The 19,017-nt window shown below is 33.6% G+C and overlaps 1 pseudogene; it reads left to right on the top strand.

Moving 5' to 3' along the window:
• LOC136556096 (uncharacterized) overlaps positions 1-15,613 on the top strand; it is a 60,548-nt pseudogene extending 44,935 nt beyond the window's left edge.
• The last annotated feature ends 3,404 nt before the right edge of the window (positions 15,614-19,017 follow it).

Here is a 19,017-nt window from a genome sequence, read left to right as displayed (position 1 = left end):
AACATTATTTCTCTGAAGTTTCTCATATTTAAAATTTTCGATACTCTGTATATACACTGAAATATGCATATAAGGAATAATGATAAGGAATCATTAAAAATATTTTCTGTTCAGTATTTTCAGTGAAGGGCTGAAGTTTGAGAGAAGGCAATAGAAAATAAAATTTCAGGGTACCAGACATCAGCAAAAAAAAGGTTGTATGTTTATGTTTTGTTTAGATTCTTTAGCAAATTATTTGACACTGCTAGAATGGTATATGTTTCTCAGTTAGAGATGCAAAGCAGCAGATTCCATTGAATTAGCCATTTTGTTTAGTAGCAAATGTTGGAGCTTATGTTTTCCATATAGAAACAACAATTTCATACTCACTGTTACAACAGACAGTTACCTCTTTGTAATTTGAAGGTGCACTGTAAATTCTAAAACCCAGGAATTTGTGAGTCAAAATAAAAAGAATGCCTAGGAAAGCATAAAATTCAGAACAATGCTGTCTATATTTTTAATTTTCTTTCATATTTTTGTTAGTGTAAGAAGCATATTTGTGTGAAAGTATTATTTGTCTTTCTAGTTAATCTTCATTCATGGATTATTTCCCCTTAAGTTGTAAACCTTAATACAAAAGTTATAATCTTTTTACAAAAGTTTATAAATCTTTTGTAATATCATAAATGGTTGCCATGGGAATATTGTAAGTTGTATGTTTGGAGCCATAAAAGATAAAGTATTATGAGACAAGACATTCTCTTAGATTATATTTCACTTCATTAATTTAGTAGCTGTTTATCTATTTTGCATATACTAATATATGTTTTCTCATTTCCCACTATTTTCTTTTGTGTTTTGTTTTGTTAATTATCCACTTGTTCTTTCTTAAGGAATTTGGATGGGTTTGCCTGGGATTTTTGTCCATCTACATTCAACAATGAACTTGCAAAATATCTTTTAACAACAGCTAGTAAAACATTCTAAAATAAATGGCCAGGATATGTATATGGGCAGATGGTCAGACAATACATGTAGTTGCCCTTCTTTTAGTATGGCAAGCTTGAAATTGGCTCTAAAATCAGTAAATCCAGAAAAAATTTGGTATTTGTTGATAAAAATATGCAAAAAGATTGTGTTTTTCTGGTCAAGGTCTGTATCAGAAAAGGACCCTTATTACAGAAGGCAGAAACTCTACCAGCATGTAAACATATGGAGGCTTTGGAAAGATCTAATGGGGGAAGTAAGGAGAAAGTGGCAAAAGCTGATAAAAGCATATTGTTTTGAGAGCTAAATGCTATACTTGAATGTTATATGTTGGCATTTAAAACTGTAGCTGTGAAATGTAAATCATGATTCCCTCTTCCTTTAAAACTATTCATTTTCTGGGGTACAGAATATTCGGGGAAAGGAACCTGAGTCTCCATTTCACTTAATCCTCTCTATACTGGAACCAAATCTCCATCTGGAGGATGAAAGCAACCATTTTAGCAATTAGCCATTTTGCTATCCCATTTCTTTTATCTTTAGGAACTTCATTTGTTAAGGAACAGTAATGGATTCTCTCTTGTAGTAACGAGTATGGTATGAATCTGTGAGGGTGACCATGCAGACTTTGTGCCTGCAGTAATCCCTGTGCTCTTCAGTATCTTGAGTGGATTCTGAAGGATTACACAGACGACTTCAAGAAATTTCCAGAAAACAAAAGTCAAATTTATCTTCAAAATGATCAAGATATAATAATGGCATGTCCTATTACAGAGGCTCTCTCAGCACCTGGGCTTGACAGAGGGCTCCGAGTAACCAGAAAATATGATTCTAGAGCAGCTCAGTAGTGATAAGAGCTGAATGTAGACACTCAGGAACAAAAAAAGAGGAGGTGTCAGATCATGTTGAAAAAAGATTTCTAATTGTATTTTTCTTTTTTTTTTTTTTAAATCTGAAGATCTTTTTCCAAATTTATTTGAAATTTATATGCCTTCTAAATATGTCTAGACACATATAGTTCAAAATTTTTGTGAAGTAAGAATGTCTGACATTTTTAAATGATGGTTTTAACTGTTAAATAATATGTTGATAAATAAGTGTATCATGTTATGTAAAACATTTGTGCTGCATGATTCATGTTATGTAGAAGAACTACATGCAAAATGGAATAAATTTACATCTGAAGTTTTGCCAGTGCTACTAAGTAGGAAGAAATGAGCACAATAGAAAAGTAAGGTAAAGAAATCAGGGTTTCAAACCCTAAAAATAAAATCTTCTGATTATGAATAACTTTATTAGTGGCTACATCTTCTAGTGGATTGAAAAATTATCCTGAGCTATTAACATATTTTGGGGGCATTAAAGTAGACTTTTCCAAAATATTTAGTCCTACATCACATAGAAATAAATTCGTGGAAGCACTATCACCTGTATTATTCACGTTATAGGTATGACTGTTTATGGTTTGTCTGAATGTACAATAAATAAAAAGACATTTTAGAATAACTTGCAGTGATGATTGTTGTTCTGATATTACCTTACACACCCTAATAAGAAAGGAGATCTATACACACACAAACATAAATGTCTATAGCCATTCTTGTTGGACACCTTGGGTACAAAAAATACAAGTGATTTTATATATGTATATATAAAAAAACAACCTTACATCTCATACCTTGACAGAGACAGCCCAAAAATATTGACTTTCTCTCTCAACTACTTTTTTCAAGTGAAAAGTAGACTGGAGGAAATATGCAAACAGCCACAATCTCAGTGGGGAAGGGAAGGTCACTGTCGATCCATTATAGTTTACAGGTGTAGAGAAAATATTTACAGGAAGTAATTTTGTCTTTACCAAGATAACTTTGCAAATCAGATCTCACCCTTGGATAGCTGAAAGCAATGGGTTGTTTTTTGCAGATGACTGAGCATTAGCAGGAGATTGTCATAAGAGCAAACTTTTAAAGTATTGCTTCTTATAAGGCATACTTGGGAAATGTCAGGTATAAGTTCACAAATGCATTGATAGTCATGACCAAACTTACTGTGGACTGCCCCTCACCACTGGTCAGAGTCTGGACACAGGCTTCTTGATACAAACAGGAATCTAAGCCCATCAAGTGAAAAACAATTCCTGCAGAATCTGATTTATATTATTATGTTTGTTTCAGTGTCAAAATAACCTTCTTTAATGAAGTTATTTCTCAACAGCCTAACTCAACAAAATCTTTTCAGAAACATGACACTTTATTTGTCATATTTAACTCATAGATTTTCCGAAAAAAATGGTTTTTTTCCATATTATTAAGTTTAATATTATTTTTATTTTATCTTATTATATTTTAAATTTTAAAAAGAAATTTCACCAAGAAAAAATATTACTGTGGAAATGACATTTAAAATGAAAAATGCATAGTAAGTTGAAAGACATTTATTAGAAGAAAGATACTGTGTCTTATGTTATTTTCTTCTCAGGCTACAGTCAGAAGACAAGAGGTACAGACAAGGAGAGGAAGTATAAGATGCAATTGTATTTTCTGTGCAGCGGCAATGAAAGGCCTGTGGTAGAATAGAATATATAACATTATGTAACAATGGGGAGCTTCTTTCCACTCAGAGAATGAAAGAGACAGAGAAAAGAAGTTTGGGAAAAGGGCAAGAAAAGCAGTTGACTCACTTTTCCTGTTATCCAGTTGTTAAGATCTAGTTCTTGAGAAATGCCTCTGCCCAAACTGAGGTGCAAACAAGACCGTATGCCAAAGTCCATAGTGCAGATTTTATTTAACAGTAAATGTGAGGTAGAGAGACATATAGAAAGAGATAGGAAAAAGAGGAGGAGGAAGAGGGACACAGTGAGAAAGAGACAGGTAAAGCAGAAAGATATCTCCACCCGTGGATCCAGATGACATCCCTTTGGTCCTCTTTATCCTGGGTTCCTCAGTGGTGAGGGTCCCAAAGTCATTCAAAACTTTTCACTATCTATATATTTGTACTCCCATTCTAGTATTTCTCTTCTTCTGAGTCTGTGAGTTATGGTGACCCCCTGGCAGACCCAGTCAGAGCTGATTATCAGCACAGGTGCTGAGATGGCTTTCCTTGTGGATTGTTTGCAGTGGTACATTATTCTCCCCTAGTCTTGCTTACCTCTCCTTAGGCCTTACATATTTGGACAATGGTACCACCTTTATCATATCTCAAGTTCCCATCTGGTGGCTTAATTTACAGTCCAAATTCCAGGAATCCACAGAGGTATATTCAAGGGGTTTGGCAGTCACACATGAGAAGTTTCTTCTCTACACAGTTTGTTGCAGTGGGCAAAGTCCCTTAGTGGGTCTTAGCAGTGTTTGAGACAACTGAGATCTTTATGTCTCCTATACAAGTACTCTAATTTTAAAAGATTGAAAATTGAGATCAATTTTTATTACCACATGCAATACAGTTTACACATACTACAATCTAACCTATTATTGTGCCATACTAAGTAAACTAGCTTTTGTAGCTATGTAAATATGGGACAGTCTTTCAGGCTATTACTGAACCTTGCTATCAAATAATGGCCAACAAAAACTAATATCTATGGGAAAAGGAGGAAAAGTTAACTATACCTATAAAATATATCAGTGTTTTGAAGTATTGTTTGTTACAAATAAAAAGTAAAAACTAATAAATTCTTCAAATTATGGAACATAATGGTATTTATTTGGTATGTGTCAGTAGAAGACCAAATCGATTTTTGTAAATATGAAATGGCAATGTGCACTATGGTAGCTCATATTTGAACTTGACAGAGCCCATCATAAATTTATTTATCTTTGTGATCATTTATTTATATTTTCATGGTTTTCACCTGTTTATAAATGTAGTGTTGAGGTAATGAAACATAAAAGGAACCGTGTGATGTGTCCACCCACAGATACCCAATTTGCTATTTTGACAGATCATATTTTTTGTATTTTGTTGCAAGAAAATTATTAGTTCTCTAAAGTTCTTCCATTGCAAAGAAAGTTAGGAATGTTCAACACATCATATTTCCATGAACATGTGGGATGCACAGTAAAATTAATGACCTTATTCAACATCAGAGTGTTACCCTGTACTCTTACTAGTCTCATTCTTGGCTTTCCACATCTCTTCTTAAAAAAATGAGCAACAAGTGCTAAAAAATTAAGACAATAGATATTAAAAGAAAAGAATATGATTAAGTAGTTCTATGAAGTCTGAGAAAATTAGTCTAAATCCATTGTTCATCAACATACACAATAGAAGATAATATCCAAACTCTACTCTGAACAATGTCATTAGAACAGAATTCTTAGCAAAATTCTACAAATGAAGAAAAAAGGTAGTCTAACTGCAACCTACACATAATAAATAATTTTTACTTATTTCATTTTAGACTTTTTTTCCTAGTAATGTGTGAATAGTTAAACAAATCCAAGCCTACTAGTAATTTTTTAGGATAACAGATACTTTTTCATGGAATCCATTCTTTTTTCAAGAAAATCAGAATGAAAATCTTCACAAATAGAAGAATACATCATGCTCTTCTTGTACGTGTATTTCCCCTGCCATTGCTGAATGATGGGCAAGATCCTTGGGTGCAGATCTTTAAGCTGTATTCTTAGAAAAGATTTTATCAAGGTCTGTCCAGTAACAGTTTATCCAGTTTATATCTTGCTTCCTTTAGAGAACATTAAATCTCAGGAAAAGTAGTTTGAATACAGAGACCCAAACACATTTGTAATATGTAAGGATGTATAGTTGAGGTGTCCTAAATACAAAGAGTGAAAATTTCTCTTTGTCCCAAAAGGTGATTTTTCTGATGCTAGAGAAAAGAGAGATCACAAACACCTAATCCAAATTGAGGCAAAGTATCACCTAGTTTTCAACTTTTTTTCAACTTGAATGTACTCTTTCTGAAGTCGTTAATAGGATTACTTTCATGTGAATGCATGACTAGATTTATAGTACTCAATAAAGCAAAAATCAGTGTGCATCATGATGGCAGAATCAGGTCCTACATGATCATCCAACTGGACTGAAACTTTGAAAAAAACCTGTTCATTATTAGGCATCTTTCTACTTTCATATTCTGAATTGTAACAATAGGGATGCTATAAGACATTTATAATGCATCTCTCATCAAATATGTTATTTCCATTTTAGCAAATTGTGCTTTTTTTTTTTTACATAATGTGATTATTTAGATATTTATTTGGTACCTCCATTGCAATGGAAATATGCTTAGAGATATACTGAATGGTTTTGTGATCTTTGCGGTTTATCTTACTGGATCTTCTAAACTTCTTTAGATTTTTATGTAAAAAAACAATTTGAGAACATTCTCACTATCTTGAGAGTGGAGATGAGGGTTTAATAATTTTATCAAACTATTTTGTGCAGTCAGTTTCCCCAGTCTTCCCAGTCAATAAGTGTCTTGATGATGGTTTGAGATAAGTAATTTAGCCAAATGTAAAGATTCTCCTTTCATTAGACACCATTTTTACAGGAAAATATTCTTAAAAGTTTGTCATATTTTAGGGGTTTTTTATCAAAATCAAAAATCAAGATATTGAAAAAAAGTAAAGGACAAAAATTTTCAAATAGCATTACATTAGCAGCCCAAAGTCCTATTGAAATTTATTTGTGTGAATTTTGTCTGACTGATGGGCGTATCCACCTCTGCCACTTAACCCTGGAACCCTCATCTCTCTTTTTCTGGTATTGTTCCTTATACCAGCATGAAACATACCTTAGTATAGCATAGCATATAACAGAACATAACCTCTTCTCCAACGTAACTTCTCATCCAGGGCTTTGCTAGAAGGTGCTATGCCTTCATCAGGGCAGTGACACTTTGATAAAGCACTAGGGCAATACATCATCAAGGAGCTGCATAGGGTGATGTATTAGTGTAATACATCAAAATGCCACTGCTCTTGAGAGGTTTGATCCTGCTTCTGTTCAAGTCTGCAGATTATCAGCACTGAGTAAAATGAAAAGAAGGATCAAGACCGTAAGCATATAAAATGATTTTTATATTCTTATCTTTCCATCTTTTCAAAATATTTTGAACTGCCACATTTACAATCTTAATTTAGCATTTTAATCAAGGTTTTTATTATATGATTTAAGAAAGACATAGTAGACTATAAAATCTGTATTTACTGTTCTTCCCTTCCGTAATCACTGCAGATTTATAAGATAATAAAGGGAGAGGATTTTGAGTTTGTATGGCTTGCACTGTGAGATTCGGAGTTTGTTGCACTGGGAATAAAACCTTAAGCACTGGCAATGGAAAGGCCCTAACAATCTGAGACTATAACAATGGCAATAATATCCTAGGCCAAAAATCACATTACATCAGCAGTATCCTGCCCCTGAAAATGCCTAAATGCCCCCTTCTTAAACAAGACTGGGAAAAAAAACCTAAAAACACCTAAAACACGCATGTTTTTCTACCCAATATTTGGAACATTCAAGATCTTTTCTATCCTCTTTTTCACTTTCATGCTCAGCCTCGAAGATTGCTTTCTACCTACCTTTTTTATACATACCCTCCTGAGACCTACCAAACCACCCTGAAGCAGCACATAGTGTTGTATGTAGCTTTGAGATGAATGGGAAATCAAAATTCTTGTTGTTTCCGTATGAGAGGAAATAAGCTTCATAAATTTCTCTGCCATTCTTAGATCATCCTTCCCTGGCCATGCAACTCTAAAAACTAGTTGTCAAATATGTTTGCATCATGATATTTCCTAATATTGAGTTCTGGAACTGCCTTCTTCCTGTAAAGAAAGAGGAAAGGATTATCTTTCTGTGGACTGAATATGAGGTTCAGGGTCTTTCATGTCCTTAGTGTCATAAAAAGACCCACATATTTAAATACATATTTTTCTACTTTGGATTGTTGTGTAACAGTTTCTACCAAGTCAAATTCATCCACCCTAGTCAGTAGAATTTGAAGTCTGTCTGTCATTTAAGTCCTTGCCAAGACATTGAGCTATATTTCTAATATGATCTTTTGAATAAGAAATGCATTATTTAAAAATAGCACAATATTTTAAAATATTTAAGTTAATATTAAAGTAATTATTATTTAAAAATATTGTGTATGAGGCATAGTAATAAATACATATTTTATTATACAATATAATTATAAAGTATATAATGGCACAACTCACCACTGGTATGCTTTGTGCACCTCTGCTGTAATTAGGAGACATAAAACAGAGCATAAGTGCAGACAGTAAGAGACATAAATAAGACAGCAGTTATCTGCTAAGCAATACTGTATAAATTATTCCAGGATGGACTTCATTATTTTTTCTTCATTACTATGTAGAAATGAAAACATAAGAAAACAAACATTCTGCAAAAGGTTCTTCTGTTGGGGTTTTGAAACCTGGAAGATATTATGACATTATGAAAATCCTTACATTTAAATGTATTAACACCTGAAATTTGGTGTTCATTTTTTGTTTCTGTAGCAGTAAATATCTCTAAATATTATAATTGCCATAGACATTTATGCCAAAGGAAAAACAAACATGGAAACATGAAAGCTACTGAAGTGAAATTCAGAGAATTTTTGAAGCTTTTTATCTATAAGAGTTGCATTTGATCTTTAGTCTTCAAAACAAGTCCTTGAAAATGTAGCCAGATATAAATGAAGGGAACATTTATTGAGCAGCTTTTGAGAAATCAGTGTCTTAATTTTTGATTTCCTGGGTACTTTCAAATATCAAAGTTTAGCTTTTGCTTTTTTTATGACAAACTACAATAAATATGCTTTAATATGCTTTTTTTGAGACAAACTAAAGAAAATTAATTCACCTTTATAAAGTCTTCTTTTTTTTTCCTCTTTGGATATTGAAGCTGTAGAACTAAATAATATTTTTTCCCTAAGTTTGTTTGGACACAATTAATAAAATAATTAATAAAAGTTATCATTTCAATATCTGAATCACAACATTCTCTAAATAATGTAGAGAGGAGCTCTGGTTTATGGGAAGATTCAGTACGTCTGACAGTGCATTCTTCTTTCTAAACCAAACAGGAGCAATAGTAATGACTGAAAAAGGAAATATCACATTACAGCCCAATGATGCTGGTTACTTCCATAATGAGTCTTTGGAAGACTATTTATCAATGGAAAATTATATTAAAAAAATTAAGACATAGTGAAAATCCACTTACTGCCAACAAGTTGTAATAGAAATTTAACAGAAATTGTGCAGTTTTGAGAGGGAATAAGAATTAGAAGAAAGATTAAGTAATTAATCTTTCTTTGAGAATTCACATCCAATAATTTTAATTCTTAGGAGACTGAAAAAAAACCCTCTTAAATATCACTCAAAAATACAGCTGTCACATGGCTTACTTCTGGGTTTTGAAAGACAGCCATGGAAATTGAATATAAAACTCGACAGCACAGAGATTTTGAAGTTGTAAAACCTGAAACCTGCTGAACAAAAAGTGAAATTCTAAGCAGATGTAGTTAAATCTGTAAATAACCTGAAGGTTATCCTCTCCAAATTCTCCAAATTAATTGGTGTAGTCACTCAAGGATCTTTATCAGTGTAGCTGTGTCATTAAAATCTGAATATACAATAAAATAATATGTTTCTTAGCTTTAAATATCAGTTTTACAGGCAAAATTCATGGCCAACAAACAAAAATAATAGATAATACAAGAATACAGAGAAATTTACACAGAGAGTTGGAGTGGAGGAAAAACTCCTGAAATGAGAAACAAATTGAGTGCTGCAGGAGAAGTAGGCAACACACAGCAATGATGTTATCTCAGTAAAGGAGTAGCACAATCTCTTCCTGCATTGTCTCTCAATAGTAGAATCCTATCCCCTATTTAGGGTGCATCCAGAAGGGCACAAAAGGGAGACTCCCACCATCTGAAGAAATATTTACTTGCTATCTATGTTCCTCCTTTTATTGTATCTTTTTAGAACAGCTATTTAATGACACCATTTGTTGTTGGGACTTCCTTATCAGGATTCAGAAAGAACCCTGCACCATGCCTCTCCTTTGCTTTCCACACCCTCTGCAGAACTTCCCTTCCCAATGAAAACAAAATAAAATCATAACTATATTTCAAGTTTCTTTTTAAGAATAAGTCACATGCTGCATTATGATAATATGACTTGTAGAACAACAGTTCATCAAGTTCGTCAAAACAGTCTTATGATTGTTTTGAAAGTGCTCTACAAGACATCTTTCTCTTTCTAGTCATAGCTGACAAAGTCTAGGGACCATTTATTGTCTCCTGAAAAAAGTCTTTTCATGTACCTGTGGCTGAAAACCAGGAAATAAACTCTCCAAGTAGTTCATTAGGTTAGAAAGTTGACATTAGTTTATTGCAGCACTGGGTGCAGGGGGAATTGCTCCACCTAATATGCACACCCAGCAGCCTAACAAACCAGGTTATCTGCATATTCATTACATTTACAGAACATATATATATATATATATATATATATATATGCATGCTAATGATTTCTGTAGATTTTTTTGAATATGAGTAGAGGCCTTTGAGGGTCTCTGGTTATAACTTGGGGAACTTTCCTGTTCCTGAAATTTTGCTTTTATGGTACTGGATCTTCTAATGAATCTTTTCTCCCTGAGAATATCCCAAATACATTGCCAGGTTATTAAATACTTATCATCTTTGGTCTGGCACAAAATTTTTATTCTTAAAACTAATATATCTGCTTGTACTAATATATCTGCTTGTACACTGGTATAGGTAACCAGGAAAGTATTTGCTGGAACAGATGTAGGGAGTTAACACAAAATTACATTAATCTCTGGCATTTGTACTAAGCACTTTATGGTACAAAACTAAGCATTAATCACATACATAAGGATCAAACACTATTGTGCTAAAGTTAAAAGAACTTTTCAATATCTTTCCCAAGTGCTACATGGACTCCTTTCTTTTAAAAGAAATATTACTTGTTTCATAATATACCTTTCCTGTTGTGCTCCAGCCAAATTAAAAAAAATCTGTCACTATTAACATCTGGACTTTAAAAATTAAATTCTTCAAATAATGTCACATTTAACTATCTTTTATCTGAGATTCATCTAAACACCTTTTAAAAGAAGCATACATTGAGTATATTTATCCTTAGCTTCTGTTAGGGATGCCTAATAAATATACTCAACGTATGCTTTCTGTATATACAAAGTTTTTGAGAAGTTGGCATTGCTGGTAACCTTATGAGGTTGGTTTGAGATCTACATAATCTCAGGCATGCATATCTGTTGTACTATAAAATGTTCTAACTGCAGCTGCAGAAAGTCTTTATCCTGCCTGAAGCAGTGTTCTATGAGCAAAGGATAGGATATTCAAACATGTCCTTAATATATGCTGTTGAAAGTGCTTGTCATAGGTTTTTTGTCTGAAAAGAACTTGAAAAGAATGTTTCCAAAGCCATGATAGAGACTTTTTTTCACAAATCATTCACTATTGGAAAATGTTTTATATGTAGCAGAGAAAACAGCAAATAGAAATGTCATATTTAAAAACATTGATAAATTGTGAATACTGTGAATGGTTCCATTTATGTTTCTCATAGTCAGCATGCTTTGATTAAACTGTGTACCACAAAGAATAAAGTTAAATAATATATGCTTGGAATTCGAATCCAGAAATTTTAAACACTACAGAATAGCAATGATTACTGTTGGTTTTTTTCCCTGGAATCTGTTTCTTACGCTTGCCACATAAAACCCTTAAGACTTCTGCATTTCTTTATTGACCCTTCAGTATCATCTGCTTAAAAATCCATCCAATCTCTCCTAAATAGACCTCCAAGAATTCAACTCACTTTTTTTTCTTTAAATAGATCAATAAAAAAGTACTATGCTGTCTTTTAAGTAAGTATCTATAACACAGTCTGAAAATACTTGCACAGAAAGAAGAGAAAAATAGCTGAAGGTCCTAAATATCTTAATTCCTACATACAGAAATAATTAGTGCATCCAAAGAATTTAGCTCTACCTCAGCTGATCTAATAAGCACATCATGGTGACAATGCAAGGTGCCAGTACAGTCCTATTGTTTAGGGTTCCTGAAGGTTGTAAAACACCCAAAACCAGTTTAAAAAGATGTGATTCATAAATCTTCCTGTAATGTCAGACTCAGAACTGTCTACACTTAGTATTGTGAATATATTTGAATAGTTCAATAAGCATTAAATCTGAAAACTATATACTTAATTTATCAGAAGGGTCTACATGGATAACATTGCCCTGAGTTCTGCCGCTAGTCAGAATTGTCTCCTGATTTTCTAGGGGGTTTTGTTTGCTTGGGTTTTTTTGGACACATAATAACTTCTAAGCTTGTTTTTAGATTAAAAGAATAACAAGAATAAAATGCAATATAATACTGTTTACACAAGAACACACAAGTTACTAACTGAAACAAAATCATCAGCAACAAAAAAATCAATGAAAATTTACCTTGCATTTGTAGTTGATTGGTAATGAACAATTTCGCTTCATAACTATAATGTACAAATAATCTGTTTGATTTAATATTCAATTTAAATGATGCAGCTAGGCATAAAATCTTGTTTGGCATACTGATGTTAGAATGAATTAAGTGTAAGGTGAGGTAAAAAGACTGGCAGAATTTCTTCCTGTTTCTAAAAGCATTGGTAGTCTCAGATAGCACTTCTAGATTTGCAAAACCAAATCAAATATATACACACACATTATTTCAGGGTGTTTGCACAATATAATAAATTGCTATGGTATACCCCTGGAGATAACAAAAATGGCAACCTGACAAAACAGAAACTACAAGATCAAGATTGTATATAAAAATTCTTATTCTGGAAAGCTTTAAAAGAGCCTGAGCAACTTTTTAAACCCGGTTAAACCATTTCAATAATATCCACCATTAGGAAATACTCACCAATGATTCAATAACAGAGAAGAGAAAATGATCATTAAACCAGACCTACTTTATTTTGTTTTCAGATTCTCCTTTGACAAGCATAAAAAATGGAGACACTTTGAGAGATGAAAAAATTTACTTTCAGGTGTATAAGGTTTTGACATTTAAGCATACTGACATTTTAAAATCAGGCAATGTGCCTTTGTGTCTAGGTGATGTTGCAACTGAAATCGTGAGACTACAGCTCATTGATTTTAGAACATAAACCTCAATTACAAAACCTGATGATTCTAAAAGCAGAATGAGTTAATAAATTAGTCTGTTTGATTCTGCATAATCCCATACTTGGTATTACTCATACTTTGAGAAGTGGTGTTTCCACCACAGAAGTCAGTAGTAGAAATAACATTTGGAGGGGCCTACAACATGTCGACATAATTTCCAGAAAAAAACTCTATATGAAATGTCTATAGTTATAAAGATATTCTGCTTGTGAGAATAAATGCCTGCATGCATCTCCATGTCCACAGTCCTCTTGATAGGACCACTTCCACCCCATATTACTGTAATATGCAAAATTATAGTACTCAGAAAATTTGTATTTTAAGACTTCCTCCAGAGTGAGTGGTTCTGAATCAGGCATCAGACATTGTGGTTTGGAAACACATTCTCCCTGACGATTTTTCAGGCTAACAAGGTAAATAATATACTCTGTGCAATTATTGCAGATAGTTTTCTTCCTTTTTTTGCATGATGAGAAACTAAAAATCTGAACTAAATCAAGAGACATTCATTAATTTGCACAATAAGCTAAAATGACTACTTAAAGCTTTCACCTCCGCTGTCATCATTTGAAATGGTATCAGAATGAACTTAATTTCAAGAGCAAAGATGCATTTAATAAGGATTTCCTTCTTTTAGAAGTGATCATTAGTAATAATGTAGGGAGCTTCATCTCATTTAACATTCTCCTATTTATAATTATGCCTGTGTATATCTGTTGAGCTATGAAACAATTAGTTTCCATTGTGTCAGTTGTAATGATTCAAAACTGTTAAGTTCTTGACTCAGTCAGCGATGCATCTCACATTCAAATTTTTGTGAACACAGTTGTGCTCAAAAGCATAAGGTAATCCAAGCCCAAAGTACCTGTACCATAATGACCAGAATCCTAAAACTATAGTTATACATGTTTTTGTGTTCAGGTTTTTTTATCAGTTAAGTAACTGATAGTGGAATTATTATTATAAAAGTGTGATCTCAGGAATATAGATGAGTTATTGCCCCAAACCACCATTCTTTTCTGAGATGGTGAAATTTAGCAGTCTTAATAATACCCTAAGTCTTTTTAACCGGGGAAGATAAATTTCATAAATTCTTTGCACACATAAAAACCAGTACTTTAGTAATTTATCCAATTTCAACAGGATAAATGCAGTCTCTATTGTGCAGTGACACATGTTGCCTCTGAAGAGCCTGTTGACTCCAATTCTTTGAATGACATAAGCTAATTGGTCTGGTGAGGAAAGCAGATGCCTGGAATCATAGTTATCACAGTCAGTATATTTACTTTGAAAATTCTATTTCTCTAACACTGAAGCTCTTTGGAGTGCTATTTTGTCCCTCTTTCAAAATCTGTTCACTTTGGTTCGTGAGAGGCTATGAATCTGAAGTGAGGGGGTCCTAATAAGAAGGGAAAAAGCTAGCTTTTAATATCCTTATGGGTTTCAGCAGGAAACTTCTTAAAACATCTTAAGGAAGGAAAACAAGATCTTATACATTAGGTACATATGCCCAGGTGCACATTAATTATGTCCATGGGTGTTGAAATGCCTGTTATTTTCAGTAGACTGAAATTTACACGTGTATTGCACATATATAGAGAGCCAAAATTGATTGATTTTTTCCTAAGAATAGTTTTTGCATGCAGTGTGTTGTTATATTTCCTTTTAACTAAGCAGACTTTTTTTTACAAAACATAGATAAAACACATTAAAGGAACTAATTTTTCTGTGTCTTTAAGGGAAACATCTGATTCTTCAACTTGGTAATTTTTTAACACTATGAATTTAACATTATGAGTGAATATAGGCTGGAGCAAGAATAGCTGGAAAGTGGCCCAGCAGAAAAGGACCTGGAGGTGCTGGCTGACAGCTGGCTGAATGTGATCCAGTGTGTGCCCAGGTGGCCAAGAAGGCCAATGGAATCCTGGACTGTGCCAGAAATAGTGTGGCCAGCAGGAGCAGGGAAGTGATTCTTCACCTGTACTCAACACTGGTGATGCCACATCTCAAATCCTGTGTCCAGTTCTGAGCCCCTCATCAGGAAGGACATTGAGGGCCTGGAGTGGATACAGAGAAGGGCAACAGAGCTGGTGAAGCATCTGGAGCACATGTCCTATGAGCAGCAGCTGAGGGAGCTGGGGTTCCTTGGCCTGGAGGAAGGGAGGCTCAGGGGAGGCCTTCCACTCTCTACAAATACCTGAAAGGAGGATGTGGCCAGGTGGGGGTTGGTCTTTTCTCACTGGTAACAAGTTACAGGAAGGCAGAATATAGTCTTAAGCTGCACCAAGGGAGGTTTAAGTTGGATATTAGGAAGAAATTCTTCACAGACCGGGTGATTAGACATTGGAATGGACTTTCCAGGGAGCTGGTGGAATCACAATCCCTGGCGGTGTTTAAGGAAAGACTGGGCATAGCACTTAGTGCCATGGTCTAGTTGACATAGTGGTGTTTGGCCATAGGCTGTTCTCAGAGGTCTTTTTCCAACCTAATTGATTCTGTGATTCTCTAAATAGAGAATTGCAGCAAGAAACATACTTATGTAGATATTTCTGTAGAAAAGATCAGTAAAACAAAGTCTGAAAAGTAGAAGCTTACAAGGTGAGAAATATTTTGGAACAAAATACAAATATTTTCTCAACTACATATTATAAATCCAAGAAAACAGCTATAAAGATAGAATAGGAGATACAATTTAATTAATCTTAAAAATAATAGTCTGGTAATACAAAGATCCCTGAAAAAAAGTGTTATGTAAGGATTAAAATATATATGTCACACCTGGTGAAACTTGGAGAACTCTATTATTCTATGTCTTGGTGAAATATCTATTAATAAAAAACCAACAAATCTACACAACATTAAATACTGTGCATCTGTGAAGCTATGGCAGCAAAATGATTCCTAAGAGTGATACAATGTGGACTCAAACCACAGATCAGGAATCAACTGGCAGAATAACAAGTGGGGGTTTGTGCCAAGGAGATTTGAGCAGATGTTTATTCTGTGACAACTAACTGAGAAATTACTTGAGCATAAAGATAAGGGAACTACATAAAGTTTTTATTGATTTTTAAAATGCATATTGTAGAGTGTGGCAAAGGGATTGTTTTGTGTCTTGGAGTATTAGTCCTACAATCTAATAGCAATTACCCCTGACTTTATTAGAATACATAAAGCACAAAGAAAATTAACAACTCTTTCTCTGATTTTTATCTCCTCAGATATTTCTTTTTGTCTCATTTAGTCAACCATAGTTTGGGTGCATCTGGGTAGATATCTTAAATAAAATTGCCAAGTTTGATCTCTGCTTTCTAGGCTGTATTAGCACAATAGCTCAAGATGTCAGAGCCATGTTATCAAATCCTTGAAGAGACTTTAAGGTTTAGATTTCAGATTAGGAAAAGGTCAGGAAATAATGTCTGGACAAAATAAAGCTAGGTAGAGAAAACAGTAAATTTGAAGCAGAAACATATTAACTGCTTCAAGTTAAAATGACTACATCTAATAATGGTATAAGAAAACAAGAGCCTTGATTTAATTAAAACAGCAGTAGCAAAAAAAAATTAGGGAGCCTGTCAGCTATATCAAACCCACGATCTATAATGTAATAAAAAAGTTATGCCTGTCATGTGTTAGACCTTTGTATATCAATCCCAGAGAGAAGGCATTTCAATAGACTAAAAGCTAGATAAACAATGCATGTTTTAGGGCATTAAACCCTACAGCAGCTAAAGAAGTCAATGCACCTGAACCTTTTTTTAGGATGATTAAAACTCAATTCTTCATACACTTGAGATTCAGAAAACAAACATTATATTGGTTTTCACAGTTCTTTGTTTTCAGGAAATTAGTGTATGCCAGTGTTGCAAAATATATGAACATTTTTTTCTACTGTGAGGACACATGCAGCTTGGAATACCACTGTGTGCATATTTTGCATATTATGAGTGTAGTTAGGGTTGTAGATACAGGTTGCTAATGATGCAGCTTTGCAGCTCCTTTAGTGTCCTCAGGCATCACCCATCACTGTTCATGATTTCCTCCCAGGCTCCAACAGTGGAATTTATGCCTAATTAAATACAGGTTCACTAAAATAGAGTCAGAGATACATCTGAAATTCTCTTATTTTTGAATTTTAACAGCTATTTGGCCAACAAAAGACAGTCTATTACAATAAATGTAAGCTAAATGCAAGGGAACAGGTGCAGCAAAGTGAGGTAAGTCTATAATCCAAACTGTTACAGTCTGCTGAAAATAGGATTTTATTTTCCAAATGGCAAACATGCAAAATGAAAAGCACTGTTAAGGAATTAAATAATATCTGAAGAAAAGAAAAAGACAAAAGCAAAAAGATCTTCTGAAATTTGTGCCAAAATAAAATGAGGACAAATTAATCTAGGAGGAAAAAATCCACAGACAAAAATAGAGAAATGGCCACAATTATGAAGTATATTGGGAATCAGAGGAGAACTAACAAAAAGAAAAAAACCAACCAGGAAATGGACTAACCAGCAACAAAAGCTGCACCATATTTTTTAGGTCTGAAGATGGGGGCAGGAAGTGGACAGAGACAAAAATAAGAATGAGATATAAAATGCATAATTTCAAGATAATCAAGACGTAGACTCTAAACTAAACAAATTATTGGCTCACTTTTCAGCAAGAAGAATCTTGTTAGCTGATTGGAATGCATGATCCTTGTGGGTCCCTTCCAGCTCAGAATGTTCAGTGGATTTGTAAAACTGTGACTAAGGATAACTCCACATGACACCAATAGTACACATGAAAGAAGAAAAACATCATCTGAACAAGCTTTGACACAAAGAATAGTTACAAGAGCTAGAAGTCTGAAGATTAAATGAGAGCACACACACTGTAACAAGGATGTGCTTACTGTAGGATTCATTCCTCTGGAGAGGGACATAAACTGAGGGGTGGGAAGAAAAGTGAGCATAAAGTGAAAGTGCATATATTTAGGATATAATGGAAAATTACCTAAACTAAAATTAAAGTAAACTAAACTAAATTTTTGCATCTTGATTCTTTAAAGGTTACCAGCCTCTGAAGGCATACCTGGAAATATTGCTGGTTTTCAGGAAGAAGCTAGAATGCTTTGAAAAAGGGATCATTTGGTTGTGGCCCTTTGTTACCTTTCTTCCTAATGCTATGTCCCTTAGGTAAGAACAGTCATTAGAAAAACCACCTCATTTTTATAATCAGAAATATTTCCTTATGTACAAAGTTGCTATTAGTATTTAGACTTTTCTATGATATTGTATATTGCTTATATTTATATATCATGCAAACTAAATTGTCAAATATATTTACTAACATAAAATCGTCCGAAACAGAACTCAGGATTTCTTAATTGCATTCTTAACTTGCAGCCTTTTATTGCAACTTTGTAATCTGTGAATGTAACAGTGCCTCCAGTGTAACATCTATGTACATTCCTTTTCCACTTGAGATTAGAGTGATATTATTAGTCTTATTTTTGCATTTATTTAACATTGTTTTTTTCAGTTCAGGCATGGCAAGACAATATACAGTAATTGGCAAAAGAAAGGAAGGGAAATGAAGATACAATAAATTTCAGTTAAACTGATTCATCTTGAAGAATCCTAGAGAAAGAAACATGGCTGTGTGATTAATGGTCCAGTAAAGACAGTTATAGCAATGTATTTATAGTTTTACAGTTACTGGGAAGCTGAATTATTTCTTATGGTTGAAAAGGAAAGAGTTATTGAGATCATGTGAGCCAATTTCTTGCAATAATTACATTCGTATTACTTTGTTTACATCAAATGCAGAGAATTTTAAAAGATATAAACTGATCCA

This window comes from Molothrus aeneus, chromosome 4 (genome assembly GCF_037042795.1).
Source record: "Molothrus aeneus isolate 106 chromosome 4, BPBGC_Maene_1.0, whole genome shotgun sequence".
NCBI classification, from domain to species: domain Eukaryota; kingdom Metazoa; phylum Chordata; class Aves; order Passeriformes; family Icteridae; genus Molothrus; species Molothrus aeneus.
This window is presented reverse-complemented; position numbering and strand designations above follow the sequence as displayed.